This window comes from Malaclemys terrapin, chromosome 8, assembly GCF_027887155.1.
Source record: "Malaclemys terrapin pileata isolate rMalTer1 chromosome 8, rMalTer1.hap1, whole genome shotgun sequence".
In the NCBI taxonomy this organism is placed as follows: Eukaryota; Metazoa; Chordata; order Testudines; family Emydidae; genus Malaclemys; species Malaclemys terrapin.
Window position 1 is genome coordinate 20,568,805 of NC_071512.1, and position 21,733 is coordinate 20,590,537.

Sequence of the window (21,733 nt, forward strand, 5' to 3'; positions counted from 1 at the left end):
TTTGTGGAGATAAGTGGCTCAGAAAAGTGTACGGGCACTTACGGCACAATGTCTCTGAGAAACGAAGCAAAGACTGGGAGAGGCAGCCATTTCCAAGGTAAGAAACGGATCCTCAAACCATGCCTTTAATACTCTGTACCTAACACTGCAAGACTTGGTTTACCGAACACAGGTTTGTGGGAGTCTGGTCATGTACTAGTCATTGTTTCTGAAGCATTTAATAATCCATCTAGAAGAAAATGCATAAACCCCAGGTCCTGATCGCAAGTGGGCATTAAAGATCTTCGGCACCTTTGATAGTGGAATTGTTCAGCCCCAGTGTCCTGGACAAATTCTAATGCTTATGTTCTGTCTCCTAACAGAGACTCAGTTGTACTGGCTTATGTGCTATTAAATGGCCGTTCCCTTCCACTGGAGGGACGACTCTGCATTTTTCTGGTGGGTAATGTGGTTCTGGTAAAGAGTCTGTAACACACTCTGACAAAAGGGCCTGGAGGAAATGTATTGTTATTGTTTGTTGGAATCCTTTAAAATAAATTGTATGGCTTAACAAATCTTAGTAATGGACTCTGTGGGTCAAATCCCCAGCTGGTGCAAATCAGTATACCTCCATTGACTTAGTTAGAACCAAGCTGATTTACATCAGCTGAGAATCTAGCTCCCCATTTGGAGTGTATTTGTGTTATTTCTAGAATTTTCCTTTTAAAATAGCAAAATGGTTACCAATCTATGGGGCAGAAACCTACCTTCCTACCAAAAAGCAACAGAGGGTCCTGTGGCACCTTTAAGACTAACAGAAGTATTGGGAGCATAAGCTTTCGTGGGTAAGAACCTCACTTCTTCAGATGCAAGTAATGGAAATCTCCAGAGGCAGGTATAAATCAGTATGGAGATAATGAGGTTAGCTCAATCAGGGAGGGTGAGGTGCTCTGCTAGCAGTTGAGGTGTGAACACCAAGGGAGGAGAAACTGCTTCTGTAGTTGGATAGCAATTCACAGTCTCTGTTTAATCCTGATCTGATGGTGTCAAATTTGCAAATGAACTGGAGTTCAGCAGTTTCTCTTTGGAGTCTGGTCCTGAAGTTTTTTTGCTGTAAGATGGCTACCTTTACATCTGCTATTGTGTGGCCAGGGAGGTTGAAGTGTTCTCCTACAGGTTTTTGTATATTACCATTCCTGATATCTGACTTGTGTCCATTTATCCTCTTGCGTAGTGACTGTCCTTTTCTCAGAGAGGTTCAAGGCATGGCCTTCACTGTGTATCTCCCACAAGATGCCCAAGGCTTGCAGGCATCTGCTCTAGCCATATACCCTCTTGTGGGTGTTTAGTTAGGTAACAGTGCAGCTAGGAGGTTGGGTGTGTATAACTTATTCATTCTGTCGTCTTCCTGGGCTCTCTTCATTGCCCTTTTTGTTTTCTTGAGACATTTTGGAGCAAATCAATACCGGCACATTATGTTCTGTGGCTCAGTGATTAGCCTGGTTGTAGCTGCACTTTAAATTTAATCTCTCTTCAGCAGATTTGTTATCAGGTTGCAGCCAGTGGAGGATGAGGTTAGCAACATGTAATATGCCAGATATATGGGCTATGTTGTTAATCTAAAACCTGGAATCCTAAACCTGGCCACCCAGGCATCAACTATAGGACTGTAGCGAAAGAACTTGTTACAGATTGTTCTCTGAGGACTCATGTTAGCAAAGGGGATGCTGTCAATGGCAAAGAGCCTAAAACCTGCTCCAATTTTAAAAAATCACAAACGCCTAAAGTCTTTACTCTGTTTTTGCTTAGTCCTTCTGCAGGGGGAAAAATGGTATTGGCATCAGTCTCTGGGGTTATCATTTGGGCATTTGTGCTCACAGCATTGTATCCTGCTTTAAAAAGGAGGAGGACGAGAGCCAGGAGCCTTGCAGAATACTAGCTAATTGGGCCTCTGATCACACATTTATTTGCATCACTTCATATTTCCTTAGTCTGGCCTTTCCCCTCAAATGCTAGGCAGTCCACAGGACCTCTGTGTGCATATGAGATGCACGCTATGCACTTGGATTATTTCTTCACAAACCAGACTTGCTGCTTATACGCACCCCAGCCCTGAACTGAAGGGAACCTTTCTGTGATAAAGCAGCAGTATTTGTCTCAACCTGTCATGTTTGTCTCCTGGTAGTAGAAATGATTTTGCACAGGTCTGGGTGTGGGGGTGTGTCTGTGGGTTTTTTTCCCTAGCTAGAATCTGCTTTTCTTACCCTCAGCCTTTGACAGTTCTGAAAAAGTCAGTGTTAGCGCTATGAAACCAACCAAAATAAAACAACACAAAAGGGGAAACACTGTATACATAATATCTCAAAGAAGCAGCAAGGGGTGGTGGTGGGGGTGTTGTTTTTTCATTTAAGTTGCTAAATTCTGAAGCATAGGTACTGGAACTAAGGGTCCAGCGCCCCCTGGATTGAAGTGGTTTCTATCATATACAAGGTTTACAATTTGGTTTAATGGCTCTCAGCACCCCCACTATACAAATTTGTTCCAGCACCCCTGTCCTGAAGCAGTGAACAGGCAAACTTGATCCTCCCCATTGTCGTTTCTTTATTAGAAACCTCTTGACCGAATGAGCCTGAGAATGTGGCTTTGTGTGTCTCTGTTTCATGATAAGATTCTGAGGGTGCAGGAGGTGCTGGGGTTAGAGGAGTGAGTTTCTTCATGTTCCAGATGGTCAAAGCTGGGCACAATGAATCTCGTATGTGGCAGAATTCCATCCCAAGGCCCTGATCCTGCAGGTGCTTACAACTGAGCAAATATAATGTTTACTGCAATAGGTAGTCCCAGATGAATTTGTTGGGGCTACTTGTGGGAAGCAGTGCTATGTTTTGTAGGGAAAATTTACAGACTTGGGCCCTAAGTATCTTTCGTAGCCTTAAGGGTCCAGTCTCATGAGATTCTGAGCATCCTCCGCTCACATTGACATCTGTGGAAAATTAAGGGCAATCAGTACCTACCTCTCAGGAGATGCTTACCACCTTGCAGGTGGAGAACATGTGCAGGAACCTGTTTCTAGCCTAGCTATTCCTGTGAAGGGCAGGCTAGAAATGTCTATAATCTATATATCTATGCAGGCTAGTCTCTGTCTGGTAGCCCACTCGTCTCTCCGTTGAGTTTTACATTCCAAAAATTCGGCTGGATCACTTTCCACCACCCCCCTTTGTTTTAAAAATGTGAAATCTCTGCTCATGCGCCAACCACAACAAACAGTGGAGCATCCTGTCTCCTGCTAATCTTCCCCTGTCAGCTCTCTCTTGGGCAGGGTTTAACTCTGGGGATGGACCCTAGCCTGGGTTTTGGATTTTTCTGCGCTTACAATTCGGAGAACAGTGATAAACAAACAAACAATTCCTCTCCTCTTCTCCCCGCTTCCCCCATGGAGCAGCGCCTAATTCTTGCTGTGTATGGGCCTGGAGGCTGTTTATACACCGTACTGCATGTTTGTGCCTGGAGTTCATCTCCCCTAGTGAAGACAGATTAAGCAGCAGGGTGAATAGACCTCTTATGTGAACTGTGGGATTTCTAACATAGATATGTTGCCAAGACCAAGTCAGACTAATTGGTAGCACAGCAGTGTTTCTCATTAGATGTACATGGAAATTCCTGCCTCACTGATAATGCAGTTTCCTTTGCAATGGAAACCATTTGGGAGTAGCCATCAGGTCTGCATTCAACAGGCTGTGCTTTGTCCCCCTTCCTTTCTTTTGGACGTCACTCCTCATATACCCCTGAGAGCCTTTGAAATAAAGGTACAAGTCCGTTGTATTAGCATCCTGAAGCCACCTTGGGTATTAACATGTTGCTGTATTTTGCTCAATGGAAACCAGATTACCATGGCCTCTCTTCTCTGGCTCAATATCCATGTTCTACTCCACTGCCAATGGTTGTAATTCCCATCTCCTGACCTGTAGCAAATTATTTCAAAACTTGCACATACAATTACCTGCCTTCCCACACACAATGGCTTTCTCTGTTATAGATACTGGCCATTAAGACACAGCTATCCGTATGTCAGTTTAAATTAGTACCACTGGATGCGTCTCTGTGTTTCCTTGCTTAATTATTCCATAGTAGATCTCTCTCCTTTTGACCTACGCTTTAGGGGGGTATGTCTGCACAGCCTCTGAGTGAGCCTCCCAGCCCAGGTCCACAGTTCATGCTAGCGGGGTGTGCCCTAGAAGGCTAAAAAGCCATGTGGACATAGCTTTGGTGTTGCGACTTGGGCTGTAGCTTGGACTTTCCAGCCTTGGGAGGGAGGGGCCTAGAGAGACGGAGCTCCAGCCTGAATTGCAGTGTCTACACAGCTTTTTTAGGCCACTAGCATAAGCCCTGCTAGCACAAGTCTGTCAATCTAGATTGGCTCCCTGATGAACTGTAGACATATCCGAAGTATCTGCCCTTTTCATGTTTCTCAGTAATACCAGATAGGAAGGATGGACTTGTGACTTAAGGCACTGGACAGGGAATCACTTCCTGACTTTGCCACAGACTTTCTGAGAGACCTTGGCTAAGGCACGTAACTGCTTCGTACCTCAGTTCCTCCGCAAAATGGAAGTAACAAGTATGTATATAAAATGCCTGTCGCATTCTGGTCCCAATCTTGGTTGGGGTGCTACTGTAACATAAATAGTGTCCAATATTAATTCTTGAGACAAGCACCACTCAGTCTCATTGTTTCTGAGCCAGTGTCAGTGTGGTAAATTTTCAAGGAAAATCCCAGCAGTAAATTCAACCAAGGGGTGCGGAGCAAACTGGGTGGGTCCTTTGGTTCCTGCCTGCAGAATGAGGCAGACATTTAGCATTCAGATCCATGTCTCCTTTCTCCTGCTGTCCATGACGCGCACACGCAGCTCATACAAAGAGGTTAATGTTTGTTTGGGTTGTTACTAAAAATACTGTTGCTGTATTTAGGGGAGGGGGGGATAACAATCTGATAAGCCACACAATCCCATTGCAGCAACTGCAATAAAAGGGACTTTGTGTGTGTGGCTGTCTAGACGGTGCGACTGGCTTCAGTGACATTTGCTCTTGAGACTTCTCGACTTTCTTTGTGTTAGGAGGAAGTTGGCAAACAGCTAGTATTGTTCTGGGTGCGGGAAACCTTTTTTTTCCCTCTTGCTTGGATGGGGAGCTTGTCAGGGATATCTTTATTCCATCATGCTGGACTTAACAGAAACCAAACAAATCTTTCCCCTGGTCTGTGCTGTGGCTATGAGTTATGGCTTAAACAGTTAGCATCACATGAAAAGGTCCCTTCTTAGTTGACTGAAGATGGTTCTCTGAAACCTGCAACAGTGACACAATTGCAATTTGTGCCTTGGCAATATGAAAAGATCGCTGTGTTTTGAGTGATCTTGCATCGTCTACCTTACTCCACTTCAGTTCAGAGCTGGTTTATTGGGCGATTTGCCTGTAGAGCTGGCACAGGTGAGCATCTCCCAATTTTCTTGTGGAAGCTAGAAATGCTAGCACTGTTCTCCTCCCCATTTACTCCTTCCCTGGTAGTGCAGCCTGTAGGGGTGTTACATTGTTCCAGCAGCTGAACGATATGAGCCAGCCACAAATCAGTCTGTGAACTCCTCCTAGTGAGGATCACGTCTATGGATAGCCCGCCCAGCAATGATTGGCTGTCAAGATGTGTGGTGTTGTTTTTTCCATGGCTTATAGATGGAGTCACCCTAAGATGGGGTCCTATGAGACTGGGGAGGCCCTGGCAGAGTTAGATTATGTGAATTTCCTGGCTGGTTCTAGAACATATAATCAGAATGATTACCTCTTATGTAGTACCTTTCTGTTGCTACAGTAACATATTCATGGAAAGCTGTCAGGATTAGGACATAGATATTTAAGCCAAAGTTTACTTCAGTCAATGCAAGGTGTTATGGGATACCTAGTCTAAACTGGCCTATACCTTTACTATAATCTTGGTCACTTCTGCTATTTGTGCTTAATGCATACGAGTATATACATAGTGTGGATAATGCATATTATTCTGATATGTATGCTAGCCAGCATGTATTGGTCAGCATTCAGTGAATGGATACAGAGTGCCTCTCCTTACACACTCTTATATTCAAAAAGCCTTTTGTCTTTATTCATAGCCAGGGTGTGACCACACTGGCATTGGATACATTTTCTCTTATCAGACCCAACCAATTTACTATACCCAATGCTCTGCTGTCATGGTATTTATCCAAAAGGTATTGTGTGGGGTTTCATAAGAAAGCTAATATCATGCTGGTTATTAATATCATTGTAAAATGCATGTGTTAATGTTATATGTGAAGTTATGAATTCCCTCTGTATGATTTGCTAGAACATGTTTAAGACCAGACAGGCTAGCCTAGGGAATGGTGATAAAACCAGTCTGTCCTAGACAAATGAATGTGAGTTTACCCCAGTTTAAGTTCTAAGCAGTAAACAAAGCCATCAAGCTAAACCAGCAGGTGGTTATCCTGATCCTGAACTAGAGAGCAGAGAATTAACATGGTTCCTGCCTACGGTTGCCAATTCTGGTTGGACATATTCCTGGGGGTTTCATCACATGACATAATATTTAATTGAATATTAATCTTTAATTCCTGGAGACTCCAGGACAATCCTGGAGGATTGGCAACTGTATTCCTGCCCCACAGAGAGACAGGAGACTGAATTCTTAGAAGGCCTTCTTGACTTGGAAGACCAAGACTATCCTATTGGGGATGTAAGGAACAGAGACACTCCATTTTTATTCTTCATCTTTGGAGACAAAGGAACCAAGTGATTGGATCTCTGTGATGGCTCCTGGGCAGTAAAAGCTGGAAAGAAGACTATTGCTGAGAGAAACAATCTTTGAACAAAGACTGTATTTTGCTAGATTAAGTCTTAGACTTTTAGATGTGTGTGTTCACTTTTATTTGCTTATAACCATTTGTACCTTTGTCTCTTTTATTTGGTATTACTTAATCCCTGTTCTTTTATTAATAAACGTGTTTTGCTTTCATTATAAATCATCAGTGCTGTGTAAGTTCAGTGAAGTGTGTGCTTCTGGAAAGCTGACAGGTTGGAGTGTTTTACTGTCTCTGTAGAGGCAGCGAACCGTAACTCTTTATCTGTGAGGGCCCAGTGAGAGGGACTGGTCTCTGCAATAGGATGGCATTAGGGCCAGCTCAGGGCTGGAAAGGTACTAAGGTCAGCCTGCAAGGTGTAACTAAGTTGGGCAAAGCCAGAATGAGGCTTGTGAGCTGCTGGCCGGCTGTGTGGGTCAGAGCTCTGGACCAAACCTGCACAGGGTTACAAAGCAGATGGTGATCAAATCCTTTACTGGTCTGGGTGAACCTCAAAATGTGTCTCAAGGTGATCTCCTGCCTGCTATAATGTTTCCTTTTCACTCCATGGATTTGATCATTTGCAATTGTCTTTGATGGTTTTCCATTGATTGTTCTGGGATGTGACAAGGGCAGACAATAGAACCTCGCCAGCTGACTAGGAAGGGGTTGCAACTCCCTCTTTCTTGAATTGGCCATCACTGAGACGTGTTACCGCGGTGACTCATTTTTACTCCAAGTCTATAAAGCATACTTTCAATATAAATACATTAGTCTTGAAATATTATCCATCCATACATCTCACAATGATTTTGAGTTTCGACAAGTTATGAGCTTTCTGTTGATACCTTATGTTAGTCTCTATGGATAAATATCCCGTAAGATGTGTTTGGTGTAGTGAGTTTGTCAGGTTTCAGGTGAGAGGAATTTGCAAAGAACAGGAGACCCTTTGCCAAGGGGTCTCTACGTCAATCTTTTAATGACTACATGGTATTAAGAGCTTGTTTTTACCTCTCATCTGAACCCTGGGGGCACTGTATTTACTTGTGGGGTGTTGAACAGTAGCCAGTTCCTTTACACACTCCAATCTGGGAAGAATGTCTTCTTGACCAATAGTATGTTTTTCCTATAAAGTGGCATTTGTTGTTATCTTGTGAAAATACAGATGTCTCTCCATAAAGACGGCATTACCCTAGCTAAACATCCTGTACTGTCTGCTGCAAGAAGCACTCACTTCGCTATATGGATTTATTTGCCAGATTTACATGACTATTAAAAGGAAAATGAAACTGTGACAGTGAGATTTTATAGGCCTCACTTAAATCCCCAGAAAGCTTGGGCAATTCAGCATCTGCCTCCCTGACTCAACCACTGTTCTGTTGGGAGTTATGCAGCAGGTACCTAGCTGCATCAGGTTGCTCCTCGATGTGAACGCTTCATCTTGTCCAATGAGAACAGTGGGAATGATTGAGGAGGAAGAGGCATCATTGACAGTGAATTTCCTGGCTCTTGTTGGTTCATTTGGCACAAGTGTTATATTGAAAAACCTTTCTTCTGAATTTCATTGTCCCCACTTGGTGGAGGAGGAGTATGGGCCAGAGATGGGGATGGCTAGCGCATCATAAATTTACACCATTGTCCCCTAAGGTCATGTTTTGGGGTCAATCCAGACCAGTGAGGGGTTGTGTCATTACCTGCCTTGTAACTCTGGGTGCCATAAAACGCTCTGCTGCTGTAGCTCCCTTGTCTGGATGCTCCCAGCCAACATACAAGCACGCACTGAGTGTCTGTGTGATTAGCAGCAACTCTCACTCCAGCAACCTGCCTGTTACACTACAGCCACACTCTGGCCTCCACCAGCCTTGGTTACACCTGGAAAGATGACCCCAATGCCCCCAAGTCCTGAATTTTCACAAAACCCTGTGCTCTGCAATATGCAGCTCTTTCCTGGATCATTCAGAGGCATAAGAAGATTCGTTTGCTGATCTAAAGAGACAGACTGCAGAGCTTATCACTTTAATGGGGGTTAACTATCACTTTAATTCAAACACCGCCCTGGGTTGGTTTAGATTAGATGTAAAACAAGCTTAACAAAAGGAGATAAGATTTTAAGTGAGTTCAAGTATCAAAGATAGAATTTTATTTGCTTGTAACCATTTCTAAGTGAAAAACACTTTCTAGAGATTAAGATGTAACAAAACTACAGTCTTGGTTCAAGATCATTCTTATCACACTACTTTGCAGGCCCCTCTGGTCAGGAACTCCACCAAGTCCAAAGTTCTCAGTTCCTTTATCGTCTTAAGTGAAAGATAACTTGGTGGTTTTTGCCCCTCTCTCTTATACTTCAGTGAACCTTTGAAATGGATTCTTCTGAAGGCTGCTCCCCAAAATAAAGTTCCTTCACCAGGAAACTCCATGTCACTTTCCTTACAGCTGGAAGGAAGTTTCATGCTGATTTCTTCACTTGCTGGTGTTTGCTAAAATGCAGATTGATCTGCTCCTGCCTTCTGGGACACAAATGAATTACCGCTTGCTATGTGATAGCCAATCGACTGATGATACCTGCCTGGAGGCATTTGCTTGTCCTTTGTTTGGAAGAAACCTGTTTAACCACTCCCCAGACTTGTCTGGTAAACCACACTTCAGTTCCACATTTCCTTCATATTTATATGGTCTGTTGGGCGTTTACCATATGTGTGCTACATAAGAGTATTAATCATCAGTCTGTAATTGCCTTTCTAATGATACCTTACACGACACCTGTTAGATACAGATTGTGACATAAGTGAATTGAGGTACACTGAACTGGTCAGGTCAGCAGAGCTTAATACCAAATCCCAGTGAGCTTCTTGCATTTGAATGCCGTTAGGGTCACATACAGGAGGGAAGGAAAGAGTTAGAAAAGCACAATATGAATTGTTTGGCTACATAACGACTAATGGAGGAGATGAAAACTGTCCATAATTATAAATGGCCAGGGCTAAGACTTGATGTCAGTTACATTGGTATAAATATGGAGTAATTGCATTGACTTTAGTGAGATTATTCTGGATCTATATTGGCGTAACCCAGGGGAGAATCTAGCCCTAAGAAGGGAGAAGAATTGTTTAGGAGGGCCCCAGGTGGAGAATAACTAGGAGGAAGTAGATGAAATGGCTTAATAACAAGAGGAAAATATTTCTGCCCATGAGCGCTCTGAGAATGTGTTTGTCTGTCTCTCTAAATAAAGTGGTGGCAGTCCCGGGGCTTTGAGCGTTTACAGCTAGGCGGGACAAAGTACTAAACAAGTATGATGTAAGGAATAATCCATCATTGGTTGGGAGATGAACTAATAGGCCTTTTCTGTCTCTAGTTTCTATGGTCCCACCATGATACAGACTATTGCTATCACCTATTGAATTGTCCTCACCATGCAGTATCTCTTTGCACCTATTTATTATCCTTGCTCTGCAAAGTGCCATTGAAAACTTGAGGGGGTTGTTCATTTCAGTGGGGTTTTACTAGGTGCCGAGGAGATGGAGTGAAGCGGCTATCCAAACTGCTGTCAGGGTGGTACTTTTTTATTGCACAAGACTGCTGTGAGGATTTTCTGAGTACACTCATCACTAAGAGTCTCTCTCGTTTTGTGAGTCCATTTATGTGTGTGTGTTTTTGTAATCTGGTGTGTGGTTTTTTTCATGTCTCCTGTTATGTCTGTGTTTTATGCTACACAGATAATCTTGAAGCCAAGTGAGATTTTCTTGTTCTATTAGACCTTTTTACCAGATCACAAGGGCTTGTGAAATATGTATTCTCTAGTGGTTATGAAGACAAATAAAAATCCCAAATATCCCTGAGGGGGAGAATTAAAGGCAGCAGCATGGATTTGTTAATGTTTGGGCTGAAGCAGCCAAGAAACTGACATTGTCCAGATGGAAAGACCCATTTCCTGGCTGTAAAGATAACTTGCTAAAGGAAATATTAGATGTGGCTGCACTGGAGATGAAAGTGTAATGCAAGCCAAAGAATCATCCTAAACCCAGAAGGAGATTTTTTTTTTTCTCTCCCCCTTGTCTTGAGGGTTCAAGTTTGCTTACTATGGAAATATGAATGGTATTTCCTGGAGAGGAAGGATGGTCCAGTTATAAGAGAGTACTCTGGGACTTCGGAGACCAGGGTCCTGTTCCCTGCTCCACCAAAAACTTTTGTATGCGACCTTGGGCAAGTCAGTTAGTCTCTCTGTGCCTTGTTCATTCCCCATCTGGGAAACTAGTGAGTAAAACAGGGGTAATAGAACTACCTCACAGCAGTATTTTGAGCTTCTCAGATACTATCTGGGGTCTGGATATCCAAACAGATAGATGGAGTGGTGGGACTGCTAACCCTGTGCATCTCTCTGGAGTCTGTAGTTTGGTTTCAAACAAAGGATCCAACATGGATAAGCCTAGATACCAGATCTAACCACTTCATCTCTTTGTTGCAAGTATTAATTAAACTAATAAATCAGGCTGCTCTTAAAGGAAGGAAACTTGAGGCAGGAATGGGGAGGGTAGAAGAGGGCTGTGCATCGTTAACCCCTTTTGTACCTGCTTGAGTGTTGTTACCCAGGTCCATGGGCAAATGACTGCACTGGCATAATGGTAGTAGGCAGCATGCAGAGGCTCTGATAAGATTGAATGTGTCTGGCAAATGCTTTCTACTTCCCAGCGTACATGATGGCTTATTAAACTTAATAATTAATTGAACATAAAGCCATGGTTCAAGTACTATTGGCTCTTAAATTAATACAAAGGTGAAATCAAAATGTGTTGCTGTGTATTCTCCTCCTCCCAGTTACATACATGATACATTCAGTATTTATTTACGTTTACTCAGTTATCAGAGCCATCAAAATGATGATGCTTAGTGAAGGGGGCCCATTACCCGACACAGAAATGTTGTGTTTCAGTTTTGTATCTATTTTTTTTCCCCTTATTGCCATGTCAGTGGTTAAAACTCTCTGCTGCTGTTTTCTTGACCTTCTTACATGCCGTGAAAAGCTCATGGTAGTAAAGGCATGCAGTATGGCAGAAGGGAGACAAAATAAAGCCACTGATCTAAGTTGCAGGATGAGACAGTGATGAATTTTAAGGTCCAATAGCTTGTAAACCATTAGGATTTGAAATAGTTACTCTGTTCCATTGGGGAGATCTGGGAATCTCCCTTTGCCATTGGGATATAGCACTTTTTTCAGACCTACTGTTAGAGTTTACAATTGAGACGTTCTGTGTATGCAGGAACTATTTTAGGAGACTTTAGGCTTTTCTGAAATGTTCGTTTTAATGTATTTGCCTCTCCATGTGAGCTGTACTCATGATTCTAGCTCCTCCTTGGTCTTCAGGCAAAGCAATGTGAGAAAATACGATTAATCAGATGTTTAAAGATTTTCTTAAATGGCTCTCTTGGAAAAACGGAGAGTTCAAATCAAACTCCATGCTGGGGTGAGGATGGATAAACATTTCATTGGCCTGCGCTTGGGACAGCTTTGCCCACTTCTGACTATTACAGCCCTTCCAAAAATAATAGAGACCCGTTGCAGCATACCAGGCTCCCATCCATCCTTCTATTGGAGTGGAGACTCGGGATGCCTTTCCGCTTAGGCACTGCTGGCAGATGTGTTCTGCTCTGGTCTGGCTTTTTCAACTTTAGCTGAGGCTTGTAATGGAATTAGAGCAGAGGAAACCAGGGCCTTGTTTTCTGAGGACCTCAGCTTCCCTGTGCTGTGGGGTCCTTCAGGCCAGGTCACTTTCATGCTCCAGTTGCCTTCTAGTGAGCTAAATGTAGACCAACAAATGTGTGTGGTGGAAAAAAGTTTTATTTGCATTCTCCTGTCAAAGCTGTTTAGGAGGGGATCCAACATGTCACCAGGTCATGGCTGCTCTATGCCCTCCCATAAAGGGAGTAATGTGTCATGCTGAGCAATGTAGCAGTTCCATGATGCATCTTCCTTAATGCTCTGTAACCCTTTGCAACATACAGTGCAAATCCAGTTGGGCTTGACCCATTGAATACCCTTGAGAGTGACAGTTTTGCATTGGCATTTAGATCAGAACTGAGATGCAATAGCAATGTGTGGTATGGCCTGGGGTGAAATAACAGGGAGTGCTTGAGATAACCTAGGTTCATTTTCAGAGCCGTGTAGGATGTGGGATTGGAATAGCGGGCAGGTTGGTGGTGCATTGGCAGAGCTGGGCGGAGGCCGAGGACTGGAATAATACTGAGTACTGCAGATGGCTAAGGGGCGTGTTCAGAACTGGGTAGGAAGCTTGCACAGCATCTGCCTGCACAAGCCGTGCTATCAGCTTTTTGCATTCATGGGCCCAAAACTCTCCCAAAGGCGTAGTGAGCAGACAGTGCACTGAGAAGTACAAGCCGTTGCTCAGCAAGGATTAACCGCTAACGACCCTGATTCCTAGCATGCTACTGTACATAACTCACTTAACTCATTAGAATGGTAAAGCCCAGGAACCAACATGGCTCATAGCTCTTAGCTACTCAAACATCTCTCTCACAGCAGGTCTCCAGGCTTCCTTGTTTCATGATAATTCATTTTTATCCACTCACCTGTTTAACATCTGTGGGATTGCTCTTTTCTCCAGAGCTGCTGATTTACTCTGATTGCTGGAGGCAGTATAATAACTCTGTGGTATGGGCAATGAGACATCCATCTGGCAAGCTTAAGAAGGGCCATACTGAGTCAAACCAATGGTCCACCTAGCCCAGTATCCTGTCTTCCGACAGTGGCTAATGCCAGAGAACCATACAGTTGCTTCCAGTACAGTCATTCTTCCTCTGATCTGTATGGGTAGTTAACTGAGACTGGACCATGAGAGCATTTATAGTTAGGGCCCTATCAAATTCATGGTCCATTTTGGTCAATTTCACAGTCATAGGATTTTAAAAATCATAAATTTCATGATTTCAGCTATTTAAATCTGAAATTTCAGGGTGTTGTAATTGTAGGGGTCCTGACCCCAAAAGGAGCGGTGGGGGGGGGTCGCAAGGTTAGTGTGTGTGGGGGGGATTGCAGTACAGCTACCCTTACTTCTGCACGGCTGCTGGTGGCAGCACTGCCTTCAGAGCTGGGCAGATGGAGAGAGGCAGCTGCTGGCTGGGATCCCAGTTCTGAAGGCAGAGCTGCCACCGCCAGCAGCGCAGAAGTAAGGGTGGCATGATATGGTATTGTCACTCTTACTTCTGCACTGCTGCTGGCGGGGCGCTGCCTTCAGAGCTGGGTGCTTGGCCAACAGCCGCCGCTCTCCAGCCACCCAGCTCTGAAGGCAGCGCAGAAGTAAGGGTGGCAATTCCGGGACCACCCCTAAAATAACCTTTTGGACCTGCCCTCCCGCAACTCCATTTTGGGTCAGGACCCCCAATTTGAGAAACGCTGGTCTCCCCCCATGATATTTGTGTGCTTTTACCTTATACTATACAGAAGACCAGATTTTGTGGGGGAGATCAGATTTCACAGTCCGTGACACGTTTTTCATGGCCATGAATTTGGTAAGGCCCCATTTATAGTAGTTCTATTGTGTAATATTTAATACATAGAAAATATCCCATTTGAGCAGTGGACTGACTTAGACTTGCATATATGGAATAATTAACCAAATACAAAATGCATAGTGTCTGCTGGAAGCATGAGAAATTAGTGAAGAGACCGAGCCAAACACAGCCTGGTGTAAGTGGGTGCAATTTCCAGTAACTTCAATGGCAGCTGCGTCCTCTTATGCCTGTATTCGCAGGTTCTTATTCCTGTTCGTTATGTTGTTAACTGATAGCTTAGGCCCTGGGCAACCCTATTGGCAGCAGAGAAGATTCCAGGGCTGGAAGTTTGAGCAGAGTTCTGGATGCCTGTTTACTTGGGTAGGTGAGTGAGTGACTTGCCCTGTGGTGTGACATGGGTTTTCAGTGGCCTAAGTGTAGAAGGCTGATGTCTATTTACAGTGGGGTGTGGCTGCAATGATGCATGACTGACTAGATGTGACGCAAAAGGAGGGTCTCCGCCATCCTGATTGAATAACACTGTGAGAAGGACTTTGTGTAATGTACCTCGCTAGACAAGAGGGCATCTTGTTAGTTAAGTTTAAGCACTAGAGTGTGTGTGGTGATTTTATTTTATATGTAACCCTTTGTTTCCAATAGTTGTTTGAATCTCTGTTCTTCGTTAAATAAACTTAGCTCTCTCGCTAAACAAATCCAAGTGGTGTGTGTTAAGTGGAGCTGTGTTCTAAGGTGTAACTCATAAGCTGTGGCACATGTTCCTTTGAGAACAGCGGGTCTGGTAATTCTGTCAGAGCATCCAGTGGCTATTGGACTGGATGTTCAGAGGACTTAGGGATTGGAGTGTGTCCACTGCTTACCCACAGAGGGACTGCAGAGCCCGAGTGGACTCAGACAGGTGTGCTTGTGTTGCCTGTGGCTGGGGGTGTCAGGGAACTGACACTAACAACATAAACAAGGTGCCCCAACACCAAGGGCAGGTGCTAGCAAGGAACTGATAGGTACCCCTGGGGAACATTGCACTCAGGTCACACAGGCAAGAACATCTCAGCCTAAACCATGCACAAACAGCTGGCTAAGCCAGGCAGTCACCGCTGTGCCAGGATGACTCTTTGTACGTCTTGACTAGCCGGCTAAAAAGAAATGCTTTGGTGACTTGGTTCTAATCCTGCAGGACTTTGCAGCGAGCAGGGAGGGGTCCCCGAGTTAGAGCCCAGACCCAAATGGTCCCTTAAAAGAACCCAGGAGTGTAGTTACTGGGTTGCAGAGATGTGAGCAGGTGAAAGCAAGAAGGTTGATCTGCTGGGATTCCCTGGAGGGAGAGTGTCCAATGTTGTTAATTTACGGATTAAAGCAGGAATGGTAAAAGCTACATGAAATCGTGCTGTGCACGAAACCTGTGCTGCTCCTGGGGGGCTTTCAGGGAACTGCTACCCTGGCGTGTGCTCTAACCTAAATAAGACCTTCTTGGCATGGATACTCCAGGGCTGCTGTCCCTTAGGAAAGCATCTCCTCGGCAGAAGGATGCTGGCACAGGCAAGACCTATTGATGTGACTTAGCTTTGCTCACTTGGGTCCAGCAGAGGCACGTGTTGGTAAGGAGCAAGACTGGATCTGCCACACAGGCACGTTGCTGATGACCGCAAAATGTTTAATGACTTTCTAGCACCTCTAATGCACTGTATTGCATAATTGACCTTCCACAGCTAAGGCCTGGTCATTAAGCATCCCAGCTGAGGAGCCCAGCAAGAGCATATGGGTGCATGTGGAGTGGCTTATGCCCAGCTGCAGCACAGAAGGCCCTGTTTGCTTAGTGTTTGATTCCATACAGGGCTAGTTCTGGGCTTTTGGTGTCGGAAAAGGTCCCTCCCTTTCCAGGGCAAAGCACTCTGGTGTTACCACCTCGGTGATAGTGAACAGCCTGTGGCTGCTGGAATGTGTGGGAACCATGTCCAGGACGTTGGGGAGTAGCAGGGGGGAGCTTCCAGATGTCAGAGCTCAGTCGTACAGTAACTCACAAGCCCCCACGAAGGAGGAAATGTTTGTGTTTAGGATGAGCCAACTGTGCTTGTGTTGTGTTTGGCTGTTGTGCTGGGGTAAAGGAGCGGTGCAGTGCGAGGGGTGTGTGTGTACATTGTATGCAGATGTACTCCATGTGTGTTTATTCATTAGGCATTTTTATGGGCACGCTATCTGTAGGTATATGTGTGTGAGCACACGGCAGCACAAATACCCAGGGAGGAACGGAGAGGAGAATTCAGCAGGATGAAGAGGAAAGAAGAGACTGAGAGAGGGGGAAGTATGGAAGTCGGCAGGTGGCTTTGGGGGAGTGAGGAGAGGGCTGTGGGCCAAGAGCCAGATTTTACAAGCCTGTCTCCAAACTGACCCACTGACTTCCTGGGCAGGTTACCCGCTGTACTTGTTACAGCCAGTCAAGGTGCCTACATTCTTTGCCACTTTCTCTCGTCCTTAATCACAAGGTCTCCTCTGACTTCCTCCCTCCTGCTGCACGTCGCACCCATATGCAGCTTCCCTTTTCTACCCGCCATAATATCTCCCACCTCCCCTTTGCATCCTGACTTCTTGAGTGAGTAGTTTACTCCATGGCCTCATTCCTAGTGGAGTCTGATGGGTGGGAAAGAATTTGAGAGACCTCTTTTGGCCTCTGCCCCTAATGGAGTTAGATGAGGAGCAGGATCATGCTTGGATGTGAGTGAGGGAATAGTACTGCCCAGAGAGGGTCTCAGCTATGAATGGGGCCGGGGAATCCTTTGCAATTCAAACTTAATTTCCAAGTACTGCTTGACACATACTGACTTCCCCAACTGGAGGTCACTCCCCAAAGCAGGTGGATCATCTGTGACGTGGCACTGAAATTACCATCTGCTTTACCCTTCGTGCTGACTGACCCTTGCTGGGGTTTGGAGCTCAGGATGTTACAGTCCATACGATGCCCAAATGTGGTGAGGCCCCTTGCCAATCATGTTCTGCTGGGGCCAAGGGAGTTCCCCCAACTGCCTGGTGTTCATTGACAGAGCTGTGTTTGCGGCTTCCAGGCTCATGCCAGTTGGCATTTTTCAGCTCCAAGCTGTTATGATTTGCTCCAGATGGTACATGTGAGCTGGCCTGCTGCTCTGCTCAAGATCTCATTCCTGACATTTACTTTGCAGCCATTCACAAAGTCCCCTGCCATACAGATGCCAGCTGAATTTTGCCCTTAGAGGTGAGGTCTGGGTCCTTGACCATGTCACTATTAATATAATACCAGAAGCAAGCTGTGTCCTTCATAGACAATTGGAAGTTAAGACTCTGGCCCCAAGGAGCTTACAACTAAAATAGGCAACGTACAGCTGAAAGGATAGGGATGGAGGTGAGTGAAAAGCGAAGGGTCTGAAGGGTGTTAGTGCTGCTGTGGCTTTTGGGTAGCTGTTATTCCTCTGTTTTATGAACACTTGGAGGGGAAGGACTAATATTTTGGAGCCTCCGTGAGTGGAATGTTTTAAGGAGGGACTTGGAAGAGACGTTGGAGGGCGTGGTGGATGGGGTTTCGGGCGCAGTGGCCTGCATGAAAGAAGGTATGCAGGGGAGAGCAGGAGAAAGAAATGAAGCAGTGAAAACCCACCTGGAGGAAGCTGGTGGCCTCCCAGGTGAACTCGCTGCCTCTGTGATTTCCAGCTGTTGTGGCTCAGCAGTGTCTGTTAACCGCAACCAACTCGCCGGTTTTTATGATTTTTTTTTTTCCCATCTGAGTAGCGTGGGTCATGTGGTGAAACAAGTGGCTTTTCCTCCAGGGATCACCGCATCAGCCAGAGGGAAATTACGGTAACCCTTCAAAGCAGGTCAAGGTAGGCAGGCAGCAAGGCTCCATCTTTTTCCCCACTGTGCCGTGCACCCTCGTTTCCCGGGAGGACAGGAAAGGAGACAGATGGTGCACTGAACGTGGTGTCATTGGTGGAGTAAGAGGAAACAACTCCAGGAGACATGGCTAGATGTGTACAAAAAGCAAATAAAATGTTATGGGTGCTCATAGCAGGAAAATTGTTACAATGCAATAAAAGTGCAAGGTGTAAACAATAGCATCAATGGAGTCCAAGCAGTGAGCTGCTTTTTATAGTGCCTTGCTATACGGACCAGAAGCTCTTGTAACAAACTCCCGAACCCAGAGCTTCTTAAGGCTCCTGTGCTTCAAATCATGGGTCGTGTATCTGTCTGTCTGTCTCTCTAAAATGTTCAAGGAGTATAGGGCTAAATTCAGACCTGGGGGTAACATGGTAAAATTGCATTGACCTCAGAAAGTGCTGCACATGCTTATTGCAGGTATGATTTTAGCCCATCCTGTTCATGTTAGGCCTTCCAGCCTTCTCTTATCTCTGTCATGAGTCCCCAGCTCATCCTTGCCTGTAGATGCCTTTTTCCTTTCTGGGCTGCTTCTCTACCTTCCCAAGAATGGATCTGACCTGGCTACTGCTCAAGCAGTAGCCTGAACAGAAGGGTATGCGCAATGAGCTCATGAACTATCCACGCGACAAGTAGAAGGGTAGGTGGGAGCCTTCTGGCTGAAAAAGCAGCGCAGAGATTGCACGCCTGCCACCACCACATCCTTATCTCTGCTGAGAGAGCCACTATATCCCTGTCGACATGGAGCTCTTTGTGGTGAGACAGAAGTACCTGTCCTCCATTAAATGCATGCTGCTCTTGTCACAATGGAGGGAAGTCCATAAACACATGCGTTGCAAAGTACTTTGGGACCCTCCTGGCTTAATGGGGCTAGAGAACGTTGCCTGGGAAACGTGTGATTTATCATGCTCCAGTACGCTTGAGGTGGGGCAGACTTTGTTTACTTCCCTATGAAACAGACAAACAGGAGAGGTGGACAGTCATTTGCTATACAAGAAGCCAAGCCACAGCAAATGGTATCATAAGTGATGCTTAGAGATCGGGGTGCTGCTCGGTCCCTTTAGAAGTAGCCGAGATGGATATGTGGCCTGAGACATCTTCAAGACTTCTGATCTCACATGGTTACTTTTTGCCTTTCATTAATGTGACAGGGAAAATGGAGACATCAAGAGCATAGGAATGAGCATGTTTGAAGGGGAGCTATGTGGATTATGCAGGCATTGATCAGTTACTATGTCCTACACTAGAGACATAACAGTGAAGGAAATAACACATCTACTCTCCCTGGAGAGACCTGCCCTTTCTACTTGGGCTCTGAAGCTTGTGGGTTGTAGCAGCCCTTCCAGCGGGGCCTCCTGTTGCATGCTGTTCATGAGCTAGTGTAGGTCCCAGAGGAGAAGTCTTTTCAGACTATTGGCTGCCTTGTTGCACTTTCACTCACTTTGTTTATAAGCTGATAAGTTCAGTGTAAGCAGAGGTTGAAGACACACACTCTATTTATGGCTTCAGTCAAGATCTTCCCATGCCTGAGAGGCAATCGGCTTGACTTAGCATCCCCAAAGATGCTGCCAAGCACAACAAAGCACAGAAGAAGCCCTTCCTGCCTGCATAAACAGAAGGATGGCTGACAGAAAATACAGCCAGGTTAATGCTTTACTGAGGCTCTTGGAGCCTTTGCTGAGGTTCTGGTTATGTTTGGCTTAGAAGCAACACTGCAGCCCCATGAATCAGTCCTGCTTTCCTTCCCCTGGCGCCTGAGAGGACGGAGGCTGAACCCCTCCATCCCACAATGTTAAAGGTGCCTTGGGAAGAGGAAAGATCTAAGCTTGTTCCCCTTTTCTATGGTATGTAAGAAGGTCTGAAAAATATTTTTAGAGCTTTTTTTCTTTCCTGCTTGATTTTTATCAAAGAAGGATCAGACTTGTCTTAGCTGGTCGTTTTTGTTTGTTTGTTTTTGTTTTGTTTTTTTTCCCCTTCAGCGGAATCAACAAGGATCTTTCCTAGTTATAACTAAAAAGGGTGTTGAATCTCTGGCAATGAAATATTTCCTCTTGGTTGTTTTGTCTGGACAGGTGTCAACAACAACAAAATAACAATGGGCTTTAAAACTGTCATTTCCCCTCTATATTGCTCCACCTCCTGCCTCTTATGATCTCTGCTGACTTCCCCCAGTCCTCCAAGGAATTCTCCTGCAGGAACTGGGTTGACAAGGCCTGATATTCAATGTCGAAAATGAAGAAAAAGTCCCGATTCTCCTCTCTCTCTGGTGTATATCAGGAGTGACTCCAGTGTAATCAATGGAATTACACCCGTGTAAGAGTGGTGTGTAAGTGAGAGAAGAATCAGGCCCACAAACTCTTTCCTTTTGCAGCTCCTATTTTACAGGACATGGAGTTGTAGTCTCTGAGCACATTTGCTGCTGTCTAAAGTCACTGAGGGCAAATACTGTGGCTGGACTTTTAAAAGGGCTTGGATCCATTTAGTAACCTTTGCAGCTACAGAAAACAATGTGGCTGATTAAGTCTGGTGTTATTGGGACGTAGGCTGAGTGGGTTGGGAAGGGGTTATTCCCCATGTGCATTGTAAAAGGTACAGTCAAGGCTGTTGTATTCTAATTGCTTAGTCAAAGGAATCTTTCCTTCCTGTTTGGAGAATGCGTTCCGTTAGATGCTGCATGTGTGAGAGGATGTGTATTAGGGAACACAGGCTTGGTCAGAAGAAGTGTGATGAAATTGATTTGCTTTGCATGCTAGATGCTGAGGTTGGGAAGTAATTGCTGGTCATCTCTAGCCCAGCTAGCGCTACACTAGAGCAGCAACGGTCTATGTAACCCTGTACGTGCTTTCGCTTGTCTGCATTTGAAGAGCTAATGTATTAGCAGCCTTCTTTGGCAAATTGTCTGTTTGCTAGTTGACTTTGGTGTGATACTGGTAGACCAGGTGCCAGCTCAGGCCAAAGGCCCAGGGCCTCATTGAACACTGAGCGGGGAAACCAGTCTGGCTCACCTGTGGGTTAGTATAGTTAAAATAGATATTAGGGGTGTTAGAATGTGTTTAGACTTTATGGAATGCTTGTAGGATGCTGCATGTATTAATCCTACTTACAATATCTGTATCCCATGGTAGAAAGTTATATTGTTTGCATTGTAATTGTGTAACTCACCACATAGGAAAAGAAGCATTAAGGTAAAGTGCTCATCCTGCACACAAGATGGCCCACTGAAGGCAAATGAGGCATTGTGTAACATCAAAGGACAGAGACCTTGTTGACTGCATTCCTAACTCCCTCCAGGAAGGGGAGACCACCACATGAACTCTTCCCATCAACTTGGATTCTGGGGTGAAGGGGATAAAAATCCCTGACAAGGAGAAACTGGGTGTCTGGAATTGGAGGGGCAAAGATTCCCAAACATAAGCAAAAGATTGCATGCTGCTTGGCATGGGTCAGCCAAAAAGAATGTATAGGGTTGCTTATTA